Raw genomic sequence first — 16,461 nt, forward strand, 5'->3', positions numbered from 1 at the left:
CTACTTCTAAGGTACTCACTAAAAACAGTTGGGTTAAAAATAACCCAATAAATAACCCAATGGTGGGTTACTATAGCACCGACCCATTGTTGGGTTATTTTAACCCAATGCATTGGGTAGAAAGTTTTACTCAATTAGTTGGGTTATGAAATAACCAATTTGTTGGGTTATTTTTGCAATGCTGTTTTAACCCCATTATTATTATTATTATTATTATTATTATTATTATTTATTACTATTATTTGCTTTATAAATAAATAATACAAAACTTACAAATACATTTATAATGCTTTATTTTCATTTAGTCATTTGCACCTGCATTTAAATGTATAAATACATACATGTATATAGAAGCATAAATACATACACACATACATAAATATATACATACATAAATAAACAAAAACATAAGAACAAAACAAATCTACTCAGTCTTATCCAACTAAAAACTGCTTAAAAGCATAGTTCACACATTTTGTCATCATTTTCTCCCTCTCATGTTGTTATAAACCTGTATATAAGTCTTTACTTTGATAACCACAAAGGTATATTTCAAAGAATGTTTGAAATCAAACCGATCATGAGCCCCATTCATTTTCATAGTATTCTTTTTTCCTACTATGACAGTCAATGGGGCTCATGATCTGTTTGGTTTCAAACATTCCTCAAAATATCTTCCTTTGTGGTCATCAGAACAAAAAAATGTGTACAGGTTTGTAACGACAGGAGAGGAAGAAAATTATGACAATTTTCATTTTGGGGGGAACTGTCCCTTTAAGCAGGTGACAGTGTGTTCAGGAAACATCACATGGTACAAAATGTATTGTGTGTTACAGAAACTACTTAACAGTAGTGAAAGGCTTGGGATACTCTGTATAAAATGTAAAAAAAATATTAAAGCACATTTCAACTGCTGGTCTTGGTCCTGGGCCATGCCTCCCCACGATAACAAAGGCTTGTGATTAGTCGAATTCATCCCATAGTAGGACATGGGGTCTTCTTCATACCTCCTCCTACAAATACTGAATTATGTTTGTTTTCTGACCTGAAGACAGAATTTTCGCAATGTAAATATGCACACATAAACAGGATAAAAAAAAACTAAGTGTCATAAATGATACTTACAGGTTGCAAATTAATAAATGTTTGCTTTGCCTCTTGGTACTGTAGGAAGGCTGAATCATCTTGCTGGCCATTTTGTAAGGTTTTTAATGCAACATCTACAAGAATGTCTACATTTAAAGAAAAGAATAATTAATTAAATATCAAAGCAAACACATCTGGCATGCTGAATAAATACTCTAGTTTGACAGTAGATGGCGCTGAATTGCAAATTCAACCGTTACCGGGGTTACAGTAAACAGTAGTAGACGTGCAGCGCTTTATCAGGGGATTATACTGAGGTAAAACGACAATAAAATGCCATCGAGTCATTTCTTAAGACATTTACATTCAGAATGACATTTATATTACAGCTCTGTGTCTATAACACAGACCGGCTAAAAAATATTTGGAGCAAAAAACAGCCGGTTGAATCCCTTACAAAAGTTAAAAAAACGGTTTTTACTACACTTTAAACCAAAAAGCATTGTCTGTTACAGAAACCATGGTTAAAGCAATATTGCAATCAATACGCCATGAAACTAACGTTACTACTAAAAGAAGAAATGATTCATTTTCGTAAGGGACCATGCTGTTGGTGCTGTTTAGTATTAAAATAAATTGCGATGTCTCTCTACGTTTATGATGGCTTAAAAACGCGTGTTGGCATGGGTAACAGTTAATGAATGGAACAGGTGTAACGGACAAAAACTAGACAACAACGTTTTTGTACACTTATTTAAACGTGGCTGATAGTTTACTGTGTGTTAAAGCTTAAAGACACTTTGTAGCAAATAAAACATTACACAGAGATATATATTTTAAAACGTACCTCTCGTGTCTGTCCGCACTCAGCAGTGGCACCTGTTGACCATTGAAATTCAAAATGCGTGACGTGAGCCCGAATTTAACCCAACTCTCTGGGTTGTTATGGAAATAACCCAATACAAGCTAGGAATAACCCAACAGAACAACCCAATATGTTTAACCCACCTATTGGGTAAAACAAATAACCCAACGGTTTTTAGAGTGTACTACTTCAGCTGATTATATAGCATTGTAAACGTGAAAAACAGAAGCAATAATGCAAAATGTAAACATATACACCAAACAAATGCTCAGTAACATTGGTTTATTACTTTTATTTAAAATGAGTAGTAATACCTTTTCCACCGATAACTTTGAATCATTTCATATCTTATGATAACTTAATCAACCTGATGACGCTTTCTCATGTGTTGTAGTAAATGCTTTATCGCTTAAGCAGTGACGCGCAACCTATATGTGCGCAAACAAGTAATTAGTGTAGCTCGCAGCCCCTTCTGCTGGTGAGAATAATCATTACAAGATTGCTCCTGTCTGGGACTCCAAAGACTAAATGTTGAACGGGTTTTTCAGTGTATTTGCTGGTTGTTTTGGACGTGCTGTAAAACAGGGACATTTCTGGGGACAGTTCCAGTCGGGGACAGTGTTGGGGTTAACGCATTACAAGTAACTTGCATTAAGTAATAATATTACTTTTCTGAAGTAACGAGTAAAGTAACACATTACTTTATAAATGTACACATTAATATTTCAGTTACTTTTTTTAAAAAAAAGTAATGCGAGTTACTTTTTTAAAAACAGTAATGCGAGTTACTTTTTGGTTTAATTAATTCAATTTAAAAATTAAATAATGTACTGAATTAAACTGGACTTATTAACCATACACTCTAAAAACAAACGGTGCTATATAGCACCAAAAGTGGTTCTTTGCTCGTAATCATAGAAGAACCGTTTTTAGTGCCATATAGCACTGGTGAAGCACCTGTGTAGAACCATATAGTGCTATGTAGAACCATGTGTGGTGCTATATGGCCCCTATTTGGTTCTACACCGGTGCAACACAGGTGCTTCACCGGTGCTATATGGCACTAAAAACGGTTCTTCTATGATTACGAGCAAAGAACCACTTTTGGTGCTATATAGCACCGTTTGTTTTTAGAGAGTAGAACTACACACTCTGAACGCCTGAGCGGGAACAGTTTGAGTCAGAAACAGAGATGGCAGGCCAGAGCTTGACATTTTTGCAATCATAAAAAAACACCTGCAAGGCCTGAAAGAGATCAAGCCTCAGCCAATTAAGAAAAACTAACGTAAGCATTACTTTCCAAGAAAAGTAAGTGTCACGGGGTGAATATAGAGGGCGGAACTAAAATGAAGAAGGTTAGTTCCGCCCGGAGACGGTTTCCACCCGGGCCAAAATTTTTATAGCACCTTTAAGATGACTTCCTGGTTTCCATGGCAGCCTAATCTAGGGCTTATGAGAAGCAAGTGGGGATTATTAAGATGGCAACTCACGATTGGAGGACCCAGGCGAAGATGACAGATAAATAGATTTACAACAGCACAAGGGGAGAGTTGATTTCCGGGGGCGAGCTCTGCTCCGCCTAAGGCGGACCACGAACATACACTTCCTGCAAGCGCCGAGGGCGCCGTTGATCCGGGGATCGCTCTAAGAGCGGACGGAAAGAGTGCGGGCCCAAGAGAAGCGAAAAGGACAGAGTTGTGGCTGTATTGTATAGCAGAGCTCCACGGAAAGAGAACGTGCTTGGTGACAGTGTTTTTTTTGGCTGTTGGTCCTTTGGTGACGGTGTGCTGTGCCGGTGATTGTTGGATGCCACGAGGATTGGATACTGAAAGAGTAGGTGAAGAAGAAATGCTAAGCGTGGAGTAGTTTGAATAGCGGAAGGAAAGCAGTGGTTGTTTTGCGACCGAAGCCCAAAGGGTGTGAGTATTACCTGTTCTGTGCCGTTTATCATTCCGGCCCCACCGAACGGAGAGAGATAAGCGTGGGCGAGCCGCGGTGTTCATCGGGATCACACGAGGCGGTCCCGTGTCTTTTTCCTCCTGTCCAACCCTACCCCCGGAAGGCTAGTCCAACGTCCGTACGGCATTCCAGGTCGAGGTCGGCTTCATCCTTAGATTCACGAAGTGTGTGTGTGTGTGTGTAGTGCTGTGGGTGAGTCCCCGTCTTCACTTGTGTGTGTGCGCTTGTCGCTTGCAGTGCTGTGCTGTGCCTTATTTTTTTTGATAGAAGCCGGATCGAGACCCAGGAGGCTGTGAGGAAGCCCAGGCCATTTGAGGTCTGCGGGGTGGGAGGAAAGGCATACGCAAGAAGGGACCCCCTAGAGACCCTGTCCCCCCCCCCCCCCCTTAACTTGTTGGAGGCCAGAAGAGGCCGTTATTTTAAGTTCCCCTTTTCCCTCACCTACTTACCATTTTAAATAATTTAAATAAAGTTGGTTTTAAATTTTACTCTTACCTTGTGTGTCTGGTCATTGGGGCGGCTTTGGGAACCTCCTCGAGGTGGAAACTAGGAAGGGGCATGGCCCTTTAGATATTTTGGGTCCGCCCCGACCTGTGACAGATTTGGCGTAGTCGGCAGGATTCCACCTCGAGTTGAGCGACCAAGGTCCCCCAAATGGCCTACCACATTTTTAAAGACCCCATTCAATTTTCCCCATCACCACGAGCCCGTTCTAGGGACTACAACGGTTTGGCAGGGGGGGATGTCACGGGGTGACTATAGAGGGCGGAACTAATATGAAGTTAGTTCCGCCCGGAGACGGTTTCTCCCCTGCCTGGGCCAAAATTTTTATAGCACCTTTAAGATGACTTCCTGGTTTCCATGGCAGCCTAATCTAGGGCTTATGAGAAGCAGGTGGGGATTATTAAGATGGCAACTCACGATTGGAGGACCCAGGCGAAGATGACAGATAAATAGATTTACAACAGCACAAGGGGAGAGTTGATTTCCGGGGGCGAGCTCTGCTCCGCCTAAGGCGGACCACGAACATACACTTCCTGCAAGCGCAGAGGGCGCCGTTGATCCGGGGATCGCTCTAAGAGCGGACGGAAAGAGTGTGGGCCCAAGAGAAGCGAAAAGGACAGAGTTGTGGCTGTATTGTATAGCAGAGCTCCACGGAAAGAGAACGTGCTTGGTGACAGTGTTTTTTTTGGCTGTTGGTCCTTTGCTGACGGTGTGCTGTGCCGGTGATTGTTGGATGCCACAGAGGATTGGATACTGAAAGACTAGGTGCAGAAGGAACGCTAAGCGTGGAGTAGATAAGCATGGGCGAGCCGCGGAGCCATCTTAAAGAAGAAGCATTCATGTGAGTAGTACTGCTGTTCATTTTGTAATACCAACATAAAGTATTACCTGTTCTGTGCTGGTTATCATTCCGGCCCCACCGAACGGAGAGAGATCAGTATGTGCGAGCCGCGGAGTCGTCTTAAAGGTGAAGCAGTCGTGTGAATAGTATTGCTGTTCATCTTGTAATCAACACGAAGCATTACCTGTTCTGTGCTGTAAATCATTCCGGCCCCACCGAACGGAGAGAGATAAGCGTGGGCGAGCCGCGGAGCCATCTTAAAGAAGAAGCATTCATGTGAGTAGTACTGCTGTTCATTTTGTAATACCAACATAAAGTATTACCTGTTCTGTGCTGGTTATCATTCCGGCCCCACCGAACGGAGAGAGATCAGCGTGGGCGAGCCGCGGAGCCGTCTTAAAGGTGAAGCAGTCGTGTGAGTAGTATTGCTGTTCATCTTGTAATCAATACGAAGCATTACCTGTTCTGTGCTGTTTATCATTCCGGCCCCACCGAACGGAGAGAGATCAGCGTGGGCGAGCCGCGGAGAACTAGGAAGGGGCGTGGCCCTTTAGATATTTTGGGTCCGCCCCGACCTGTGACATAAGTAACGCAATTAGAAATCTGGTGTGTAAAAACATCTGATAAAGTTCTTAGAAAGAGCTGTTTTTCATACATTCTAAATCAAAAACTTCTTGCAGACATCTTCAATACGTCTATATGACATATTCTAGGAAACGTCTCCGAGACGTATTGCAGATGAGCAAAGAATCGAAAAATATGTCTTGCAGATGTAAACGCAGACATCAGATAGACGTCTCCAAGATGTATGTGTGCTATCAGGGCGATCTTTATATGGCAAGTATTTTTGAACCAACTTTATATGTAATCCTTAGAAACATTGTAAACCTATGATATTCTATTATATTCCAATTTTATATGTAATCCTTAAAAGCATTATGAACCTATGATGTGATGTTTTTATAGTTTATATCACAAATATTGTTTTAATGCAAGCATTGTAACACTGAGTTGAGAATATATGCATGATGGCTCTTAAAATGCATGTTTGGCAAATAAAAGTCTTATAAAAATTGTTAATTAGAGTAGAGTAGAGAGGAAAAAACATGTATTAGAAAATAATATAACAAGAGGTTGTAGCAGCCAATAATGTAATAAAGACCAATAACATAATAATTTTATTGTAATAAAACCAATAATGTAATAATTTGCCAATAATGTAATAACATTTATGAACCATAAGTTATTATAAGTTATACCACGGGTCTGTTGAATGCTGCATTCTGATTGGCTGAGAAGTGTTCTATGGGTGTTGATTATTTTTCTGTAAACCGCACACCTAACTTTTCAAATGTCTTAAAAATAGGCACCAGAGCAATGTTTGTGGTAACCGTGGTATAAGCGGAATAATTGACTCCGGTCCTTTGAATTATTTATAATAATGCACACCTGCGGTGTAACTCCGCTTCGCATCGTGCCGCATTAACACCTTGTTGTGCATTATTTTCTTATACTTCAATGGCCCGTCGTCAATTATTCCTTACTTATTACATTATTGGCTGCTCATTAAGTTATCGGCTTGGTTGGGAAAAAAACTATAAAAATGTAATAACTGCAGCCAATAATAAAATAACATACTGATATCACTTCATTTAAAGGAATAGTCTACTCATTTTCAATATTAAAATATGTTATTACCTTAACTAAGAACTGTTGAATCATCCCTCTGTCATCTGTGTGTGTGCACGTAAGCACTGGAGCGCGCTGCTACGCTACGATAGCATTTAGCTTAGCCCCATTCATTCAATGGTACCATTTAGAGATAAAGTTAGAAGTGACCAAACACATCAACGTTTTTCCTATTTAAGACGAGTAGTTATACGAGCAAGTTTGGTGGTACAAAATAAAACACAGCGCTTTTCTAAGCGGATTTAAAAGAGTAACTATATTTTATGGCGTAATAGCACTTTTGGGAGTACTTCGACTCGCCTGAAAAGTCTGCTCCCCTTCTCACTCTCATAATGGGAGAGGGAGGGTGTTACTGCGCCGAGTCGAAGTACTCCCAAAAGTGCTATTACGCCATACAATATAGTTACTCTTTTAAATCCGCTTAGAAAAGCGCTATGTTTTATTTTGTACCACCAAACTTGCTCGTATAACTACTTGTCTTAAATAGGAAAAACGTTGATGTGTTTGGTCACTTCTAACTTTATCTCTAAATGGTACCATTGAATGAATGGGGCTAAGCTAAATGCTATCGTAGCGTCGCAGCGCGCTCCAGTGCTTACGTGCACACACACAGATGACAGAGGGATGATTCAACAGTTCTTAGTTAAGGTAATAACATATTTTAATATTGAAAATGAGTAGACTATTCCTTTAAGGTTTATTTACTGGAAATAAAGTGTCAAACTTCCATGGCAAAGTACTTAGCTCTTCCAAATAGCTTAAAATCTTGACCATAAACACCCTCTCTGTCTTTGTATGTATTTATTTCCTCATTCTTATTTCATATTAAATAACTGATTTATTATAAAGTAATGTTTCATTAATAACTGTCATAATACATTGATATGGTAAATAGATGGTTCTGTTTTTTTACTTGCATAAAAAACTGTGATTTAAACAATGTAGCTAATGCCCTGTGTGTGTGTGTGTGTGTGTGCGTGCGTGCGTGCGTGTGTGCGCGTGCGCAAATGTGGTTTACGGGTATTAAAGATACTGTAACGACGGGGAAGGAGTTATAGGTCCTGAATTAGGCTTACTAAAAAACAAACAAATGTATTGTCCATATCTTAGAATTTTCCAGTGATCATGAAGACCTTGATTAGCTTGATCAGGTGTGTTTGATTAGGGTTGGAGCTAAACTCTGCAGTGCTCCGGCCCTCCAGGGTAAGATTTGGGAACCCTGGCTGTAAGGAATATAACAAGGAACGAACTCAAAAGGAGACGTGACAAAAATAAGTAATTTATTAACAAAAACAGGGAAAACAAAACCCACGAGGGGGCAAAACAAGACAGGATAAATGCAACACTAAACTAACATAAAACTAACAAAAACCAACAATGAACTCTACACTACCAGTGTTGGGCAAGTTACTGAAAATTAGTAATTAGTTACAGTTACTAGTTACTTCTTTTAAAAGTAACTGAATTACTCTACCAGTTACTGTATATCAAAAGTAATTAGTTACTAAGAAAAGTAACTTTTAAGTTACTTTTATGTCTGCTTTTTAAATGTACAGTCTTGTTCAAAATAATAGCAGTACAATGTGACTAACCAGAATAATCAAGGTTTTTAGTATATTTTTTTTATTGCTACATGGCAAACAAGTTGCCAGTAGGTTCAGTAGATTTTCAGAAAACAAATGAGACCCAGCATTCATGATATACACGCTCTTAAGGCTGTGCAAATGGGCAATTAGTTGAATTAGTTGAAAGGGGAGTGTTCAAAAAAATAGCAGTGTGGCATTCAATCACTGAGGTTATCAATTTTGTGAAGAAACAGGTGTGAATCAGGTGGCCCCTATTTAAGGATGAAGCCAACACTTGTTGAACATGCATTTGAAAGCTGAGGAAAATGGGTCGTTCAAGACATTGTTCAGAAGTTCAGAAGAACAGCGTACTTTGATTAAAAAGTTGATTGGAGAGGGGAAAACCTATAAAGAGGTGCAAAAAATGATAGGCTGTTCAGCTAAAATGATCTCCAATGCCTTAAAATGGAGAGCAAAACCAGAGAGACGTGGAAGAAAACGTCTCGGTTACGGATGTAACCCTCGTTCCCTGAAGGAGGGAACGGAGACGTCACGTCGTGACCGACGAATTGGGAGCTCGCTTAGAGAGACCAATCTGCTTCGAATACTACTAAAACGCCAATGAACTTGGCATTGAGATATTTGCATAATGCTGGCGCCGCCCCGCCAGGTGCGTATATAAGGCGCACGTGCAAATAGGGAAATCAGCTTCTGTTCGCTGAGAAAGCCGGAAGGTGACCGGCCTAAACAGCAGGTGGCAGCACCTGTGGCGACGGGACGTGACGTCTCCGTTCCCTCCTTCAGGGAACGAGGGTTACATCCGTAACCGAGACGTTCCCTTTCAGTCGGTCACTACGACGTCACGTCGTGACCGACGAATTGGGAAACCCTACTAAAACGCCACTAGGGGCTGACCTCTTCCAGTGTCTGCTTAAAGCCCTCCGGTTCCACTTAAGGATAGGAGAATTAGGTTTCAAGGCAGAAGGCCGGGCACTAGATGTTCCTTTAACCCCACAGTAGTGCCAGCGACTGGGAAGCGCCCTATCTGAGCGGTATAGGGACGCTGCGGAAGCCACCGCCCCGTTAAGGGCTAATGGTGGACGAAAGTCAACCGTAGTTGAGGTATAAATGACAGCCGTGGCTGTGTAAGCAAAGCAGTGCTCTGCTAAGGGAAACGTGGGCTGGTAGGATTAACCCCACGGAATAATACTCACAAAGGAACCCGTTGGGACACAATGTGGGGCCCTGGCCAAACACGTAGGTTCGTAAGAATACAACTAGTGAAAGGCTGACAGCCAATGCTCCGCAACAAAGGCTGTCAAGGCAGTGGAGAGAGCAAATCAAACCATTACGCATTTTTGCTCTGTTAGCCTTCCATACTGAAAACTCAATTTGGAGCCTCAGTCGGAGGCTGCAAGCCGACTTGCGAGTCTGCTCTCCGTGTCCTCCCTGGTGAGGACAGAACACGAGAGGATACAGGCTCGATACGAACATTGTAGAATCTAATGAACGTATTAGGTGTCGCCCAACCAGCAGCTCTACAGATGTCTGTTAGCGAGGAACCACGAGCTAATGCCCAAGATGAGGCAACACTCCGAGTGGAGTGCGCTCTCAAATTAAAGGGGCAAGGAATGCCCTGCAAATTGTAAGCCAGGGCGATAGTATCAACTATCCAATGAGACATCCTCTGCTTAGTGACAGCTTTCCCTTTCTGCTGGCCACCATAACAAACAAAGAGCTGGTCTGAGGTCCTGAAGCTTTGCGTGCGGTCCACGTAGAATCGCAGTGCGCGTACGGGGCACAACAAAGCCTCGGTTGGGTTTGCCTGCTCCAAAGGCAATGCTTGCAAGCTCACCACTTGATCTCTGAAGGGAGTAGTGGGAACTTTGGGCACGTAGCCTGGTCTGGGTCTCAAGGTCACGCTCGAGACAGAAGGACCAAACTGAAGGCACGAATCGTCAACAGAGAATGCATGTAAATCCCCTATTCTCTTCACCGAGGCCAATGCTAGTAGGGTCAGAGCCTTCATGGATAGAAGCTTCAGACTCGCAGACTGCAAAGGCTCGAACGGAGGACTCTGTAGCGCTTTCAGCACCATGGACAGGTCCCAGGGAGGAATAGAAGGAGGGCGCGAGGGGTTTAGCCTGCGAGCGCCTCTCAGGAATCTAACAACCAAATCATGCTGGCCCACTGATCTGCCGTTAATAAGTGAGTGATGCGCAGATATAGCGGCGATATCAACTTTAATAGTGGACGGTGACAGCCTACCATCTAACCTATGTTGAAGATATAAAAGCACAATGTTAATAGGGCATTCTCTGGGGTCCTCGCGTTGCGAAGAGCACCAGGTGACGAAAAGGTTCCATTTTAACGCGTAAGCCCGTCTCGTAGACGGAGCTCGTGCCGCGTCAATAGTGTTAGATACCGCCTGGGGCAAATCACTTAAACCTTGCGCGCGCTCAACGACCAAACGTGGAGATCCCACAGGTCGGGGCGCGGGTGCCATAATGTGCCCCCTCCCTGAGAAAGAAGGTCCTTCCTCAGGGGAATCCGCCAGGGAGGGGCTGTCGCGAGGAGCATTAGTTCCGGAAACCAATTCCTGGTCGTCCAATATGGGGCGATCATTAAAAGGCTCTCCTCGTCCTGCCTGACTTTGCACAGTATCTGTGCTATTAAACTCACTGGGGGGAACGCGTATTTGCGCAGGCCCCGCGGCCAGCTGTGTGCCAACGCATCCACTGGCTGCCCTCGGTTAGTGAATAAAACAGGCGACAATGGGTATTGTTCGGTGACGCAAATAGGTCTATCTGCGCTCGACCGAATTTCCTCCAAATCAGCTGGACCGTCTGGGGGTGGAGTCGCCATTCGCCGGGGCGCGCTGCTCGGGAAAGCGCGTCTGCCGCTGTATTGAGCGAGCCCGGTATGTAAATGGCACGAAGGGACCTCAGATGCTTCTGACTCCAAAGGAGGAGATGACGAGCGAGATGCGACAGGTGACGAGAGCGCAAACCGCCTTGACGGTTGATATACGCTACGGTCGCAGTGTTGTCTGAGCGTACTAGTACATCCTTCCCTCGCAGCTCCTGAGCGAAGCGTACGAGTCCCAGATATACTGCCCATAACTCGCGGCAATTGATATGCCAATGCAACTGGGGTGCTGTCCACACCCCCGAAGCCGTGAGCTCGTCGTACGTGGCTCCCCAGCCCGTGTCGGAGGCATCTGTATGCACAACAGCATGCCGGGAGACCTGTCTCATGGACACGCCGGCCCTGAGAAACGCGGGGTCTGACCACGGGGGGAATGTTAGGCGACACGCAGGTGTAATGGTTACACGATGGATGCCAGCGCGCCACGCTCTCCTCGGGACTCGATCGTGAAGCCAACGCTGAAGCGGTCTCATATGGAGCAGCTCGAGCGGTGTCACGGCCGCTGCTGCTGCCATACGCCCCAGGAGTCTCTGAAATTGTTTCAGAGGGACCGCATTCTTCCCTCGGAATGAACCGAGGCAAGTCAGAATTGATTGGACGCGCTCTTCTGTTAAACGCGCCGATAAATCGATCGAGTCCAGTTCCATACCGAGAAAAGAGATCCTCTGCGTGGGGCAGAGTTTGCTCTTTTCCCAGTTGACCCGAAGACCCAAACGGGCGAGATGTTGAAGTGTTAAATCTCTGTGTTCGCACAGCGTCCGCCGAGAATGCGCTATTATAAGCCAATCGTCGAGGTAAGCCAGAATGCGAACACCGCTCTCTCTGAGGGGCTTTAACGCCGCCTCTACCACTTTCGTGAACACACGGGGAGAGAGAGACAGCCCGAACGGTAGTACTTTGTATTGGTATGCCCGCCCCTCGAACGCAAACCGGAGAAACGGTCGGTGACGAGGGAGAATGGACACATGAAAGTACGCGTCTTTCAGGTCTATCGCTGCAAACCAATCTTGGGGGCGTATTGCACTGAAAATTTGTTTCGGTGTAATCATCCTGAAAGACCTCTTCTGAAGAGATTTGTTCAGGACACGCAAATCCAAAATCGGTCGTAACCCGCCGCCTTTCTTGGGTACTATGAAATACGGGCTGTAGAAACCCGATCTCATCTCGGTAAGAGGGATCGGCTCGATCGCGTCCTTCGCCAGCAGGACTTCGACCTCTGCACGCAGTACATGTGCAACGGACGCTTTCACCGTGGTGAAACGTATGCCCGCAAATTTGGGAGTGTGCCGATTGAATTGAATTTCGTAACCGAGGCGGATCGTGCGTAAAACCCAACGAGACGGACTGGGAAGCTGAAGCCAAGCCCCCAGGGACCGTACGAGAGGAATTAACGGCACTACCGGTGTACCCGCGGCGGGGCAGCGAGGCGGGACAGGCGGGACTGCCGGTGCGTCTGCCGTGACAGCATAAGCATCTACAGTATGTGTGTGTGTGACACTGACCTGAGCCCGCTGAGGTAAACGGTCGTCCGGTCTCCTCAGCTGAGGACGCAGACTCCGAAGGGGTTGCTGGTGGTCCGGTCTCCGAAGGGGAGAGCTCGAACTCCTCAGAATACCCACTGGCGACAGAGGAGAGGGAGGAAGAGCATCTGACTGCCCGCTCACATCTCTCTCGATCCTCTGGAGACCTGGAGAAGGAATAGGAATGCACTCTTTTTGTGGTTTTGTGGGTGCCGGCTGAGAAGCCGGCGGAACAGAAACAAAACGAAACAAAAGATTTTCCACCCGGCCCTCTACCGGTGGAAGGAGCGGTGCCGTCACCGTCTCCCGTAGAGTGATCCCATCCAACTCCAGGTCGCCCGTCTCAGGGCCGCTTCGATTTCCGTTTGCCACGGGAAGCGGGTGGTGCGGGCGGGGCGGGCTGCCGACGGCTGTTCCCTCTCCGTGGTCTAGAAGACGTTCTAGCGGGGGGGGCGGAGGCAGCCGCCGGAGGGCGCCCTCGGCGAGGAGCAGACGGGGCCGCCGGCGCTGGGGGGCGAGATGAAGGTCGCTTGCGCCGGGGCATGATCTGAGCGATCGCTTCCGTCTGCTTCTGGGCGGCGGAGAACTGCTGGGCAAACGACTCCACCGACTCGCCGAACAGGCCTGCCTGGGATACGGGCGCATCCAAGAACTTGTTCTTTTCTGCATCCGTCATGTCAGCCAGACAGAGCCACAGATGGCGTTCCTGGACCACCATCGTGGACATCGCACGACCGATCGCCTGTGCCGTGACCTTCGTAGCACGGAGGGCCAGATCCGTAGCGGCCCGGAGCTCCGAAAGCACAGGCGAGTCGTGTCCTCCCTCGTGCAGATCTCTCAAGGCCTTGGCCTGGTGGACCTGCAGCAACGCCATAGCGTGCAGGGCTGAAGCCGCCTCTCCACATGCATGATAGGCAGCCCCCGTTAAACCGGAAGACTGTCTGCAAGCACGGGAGGGGAGGGCTGGGCGATCCTTCCAGGTGGAAGCGGTGGCCGGACACAATTGCATCACAACCGCACGCTCCACGGGGGGGATTCCCGTATAGCCCTTAGCGGCTCCATCGGTGAGGGAGGTGAGGGGGGAGGGCTGAAACGGCCGTAAACGGGTAGAATACGGCGACCTCCAGGTCCTGGTCAGCTCCTCGTGCACCTCGGGGAAGAAAGGTACCGGCGGAGAGGGTTGTGAAACCCGGGCAGCTCCAAAGAACCAATCATCCAGGCGGGACGGTTCGGGCTGTGGGGGGTGAACCCACTCCAACCCGACGGTCTCCGCCGCTCGAGAGAGCACGGCCACCATCTCTGGATCGAAATCCGGCGTCACGACCCATCCGGAAGGGGGGAGGACATCCAGATCCTCAGAGGTAGAGGGCCCACCCTCGGATGCTGCGGTCTCCGTGGACCCGGAGGGAGGCACGACAGATCCAACAGACATCGTAGAACACGACTCTGAAGTTTCCATCGGCGCATCAACCGGCTGTGGATGAGGAGGCTGAGAGGCAGAGGACGAATCCCCTGCCCGGTTCAGCACAGTGATGCGGAGATCATCCTTCGAGAGCTTCACAGCCGCACCGTGGCGGCGATCAGAGCTCGTCGGACGTGGGTTGCGTTTTTCCCGGAGGAAAGACAACCGTCTCCGCAAATCCACAAGGGACATGTTCTCGCAGTGAGAACACTTACCCCCAGCGAACGCTGCCTCAGCGTGCTCGATGCCCAAGCACGAAAGACAACGCTCGTGACCGTCCTTCGGACCCATATACTTCCCGCATCCAAGATCGCACGGACGAAAAGCCATCCTGAAAAGGACGCTAATGTCCGGATATACGAGAGAGTGGCTGCCTTTAACAAGGCACAAAGCTCTCTCGTATCACTCTTTTAGGGAAATTCACTCAGATGCTCAGTTGATGATGCGCACAGGGAAGGCAACGCACACACTAAACTCAAAACAAAAAAGATGCAGAGCCTGTGGAATACTGCGAAGCGTCCGCTGTGGTACTGCCAGTCCAACCAACTTCCGCAATCGATCCCAACAGAGTGAAGTAGCTTCTCAGTAGCAGATACTGCCGGCTTTCGAAGCGATAAAAAGCTGATTTCCCTATTTGCACGTGCGCCTTATATACGCACCTGGCGGGGCGGCGCCAGCATTATGCAAATATCTCAATGCCAAGTTCATTGGCGTTTTAGTAGTATTCGAAGCAGATTGGTCTCTCTAAGCGAGCTCCCAATTCGTCGGTCACGACGTGACGTCGTAGTGACCGACTGAAAGGGAACGGAAGACAACCATCAAAATGGATAGAAGAATAACCAGAATGGCAAAGGCACAGCCAATGATCACCTCCAGGATAATCAAAGACAGTCTGGAGTTACCTGTAAGTACTGTGACAGTTAGAAGACGTCTGTGTGAAGCTAATCTATTTTCAAGAATCCCCCGCAAAGTCCCTCTGTTAAAAAAAGGCATGTGCAGAAGAGGTTACAATTTGCCAAAGAACACATCAACTGGCCTAAAGAGAAATGGAGGAACATTTTGTGGACTGATGAGAGTAAAATTGTTCTTTTTGGGTCCAAGGGCCACAGGCAGTTTGTGAGACGACCCCCAAACTCTGAATTCAAGCCACAGTACACAGTGAAGACAGTGAAGCATGGAGGTGCAAGCATCATGATATGGGCATGTTTCTCCTACTATGGTGTTGGGCCTATTTATCACATACCAGGGATCATGGATCAGTTTGCATATGTTAAAATACTTGAAGAGGTCATGTTGCCCTATGCTGAAGAGGACATGCCCTTGAAATGGTTGTTTCAACAAGACAATGACCGAAAACACACTAGTAAACGGGCAAAGTCTTGGTTCCAAACCAACAAAATTAATGTTATGGAGTGGCCAGCCCAATCTCCAGACCTTAATCCAATTGAGAACTTGTGGGGTGATATCAAAAATGCTGTTTCTGAAGCAAAACCAAGAAATGTGAATGAATTGTGGAATGTTGTTAAAGAATCATGGAGTGGAATAACAGCTGAGAGGTGCCACAAGTTGGTTGACTCCATGCCACACAGATGTCAAGCAGTTTTAAAAAACTGTGGTCATACAACTAAATATTAGTTTAGTGATTCACAGGATTGCTAAATCCCAGAAAAAAAAATGTTTGTACAAAATAGTTTTGAGTTTGTACAGTCAAAGGTAGACACTGCTATTTTTTTGAACACACCCCTTTCAACTAATTGCCCAATTGCACAGCCTTAAGAGCGTGCATATCATGAATGCTGGGTCTTGTTTGTTTTCTGAGAATCTACTGAACCTACTGGTAACTTGTTTGCCACGTAGCAATAAAAAATATACTAAAAACCTTGATTATTCTGGTTAGTCACATTGTACTGCTATTATTTTGAACAATACTGTAAATATGAACAGTACTGAACAGTCAAACAATAAAATAATATGGATGGGCTATTTTACACGTAAGACTCTAATATATCACATACTGTAGATGTCTGTTAGCGAGGAACCAC

The 16,461-nt window shown here is 45.9% G+C and overlaps 1 protein-coding gene and 1 long non-coding RNA gene across 2 annotated transcripts in view; one reads left to right on the top strand and one right to left on the bottom strand.

Moving 5' to 3' along the window:
* Window positions 1-16,461, top strand: part of LOC129421468 (cation channel sperm-associated protein 1) — a 119,309-nt gene that overhangs the window by 60,392 nt on the left and 42,456 nt on the right. The gene's annotated exons all lie outside the window — the stretch shown is intronic.
* On the bottom strand, window positions 78-2,132 carry LOC141362905 (uncharacterized). The gene is made up of 3 exons (XR_012368480.1): window positions 1,934-2,132; window positions 1,126-1,232; window positions 78-1,045 (listed from the first exon to the last, which is right to left on the bottom strand). It is a non-coding gene; the product is annotated as an uncharacterized lncRNA (long non-coding RNA).

This window comes from Misgurnus anguillicaudatus, unplaced genomic scaffold, assembly GCF_027580225.2.
Source record: "Misgurnus anguillicaudatus unplaced genomic scaffold, ASM2758022v2 HiC_scaffold_29, whole genome shotgun sequence".
Lineage (NCBI taxonomy): Eukaryota > Metazoa > Chordata > Actinopteri > Cypriniformes > Cobitidae > Misgurnus > Misgurnus anguillicaudatus.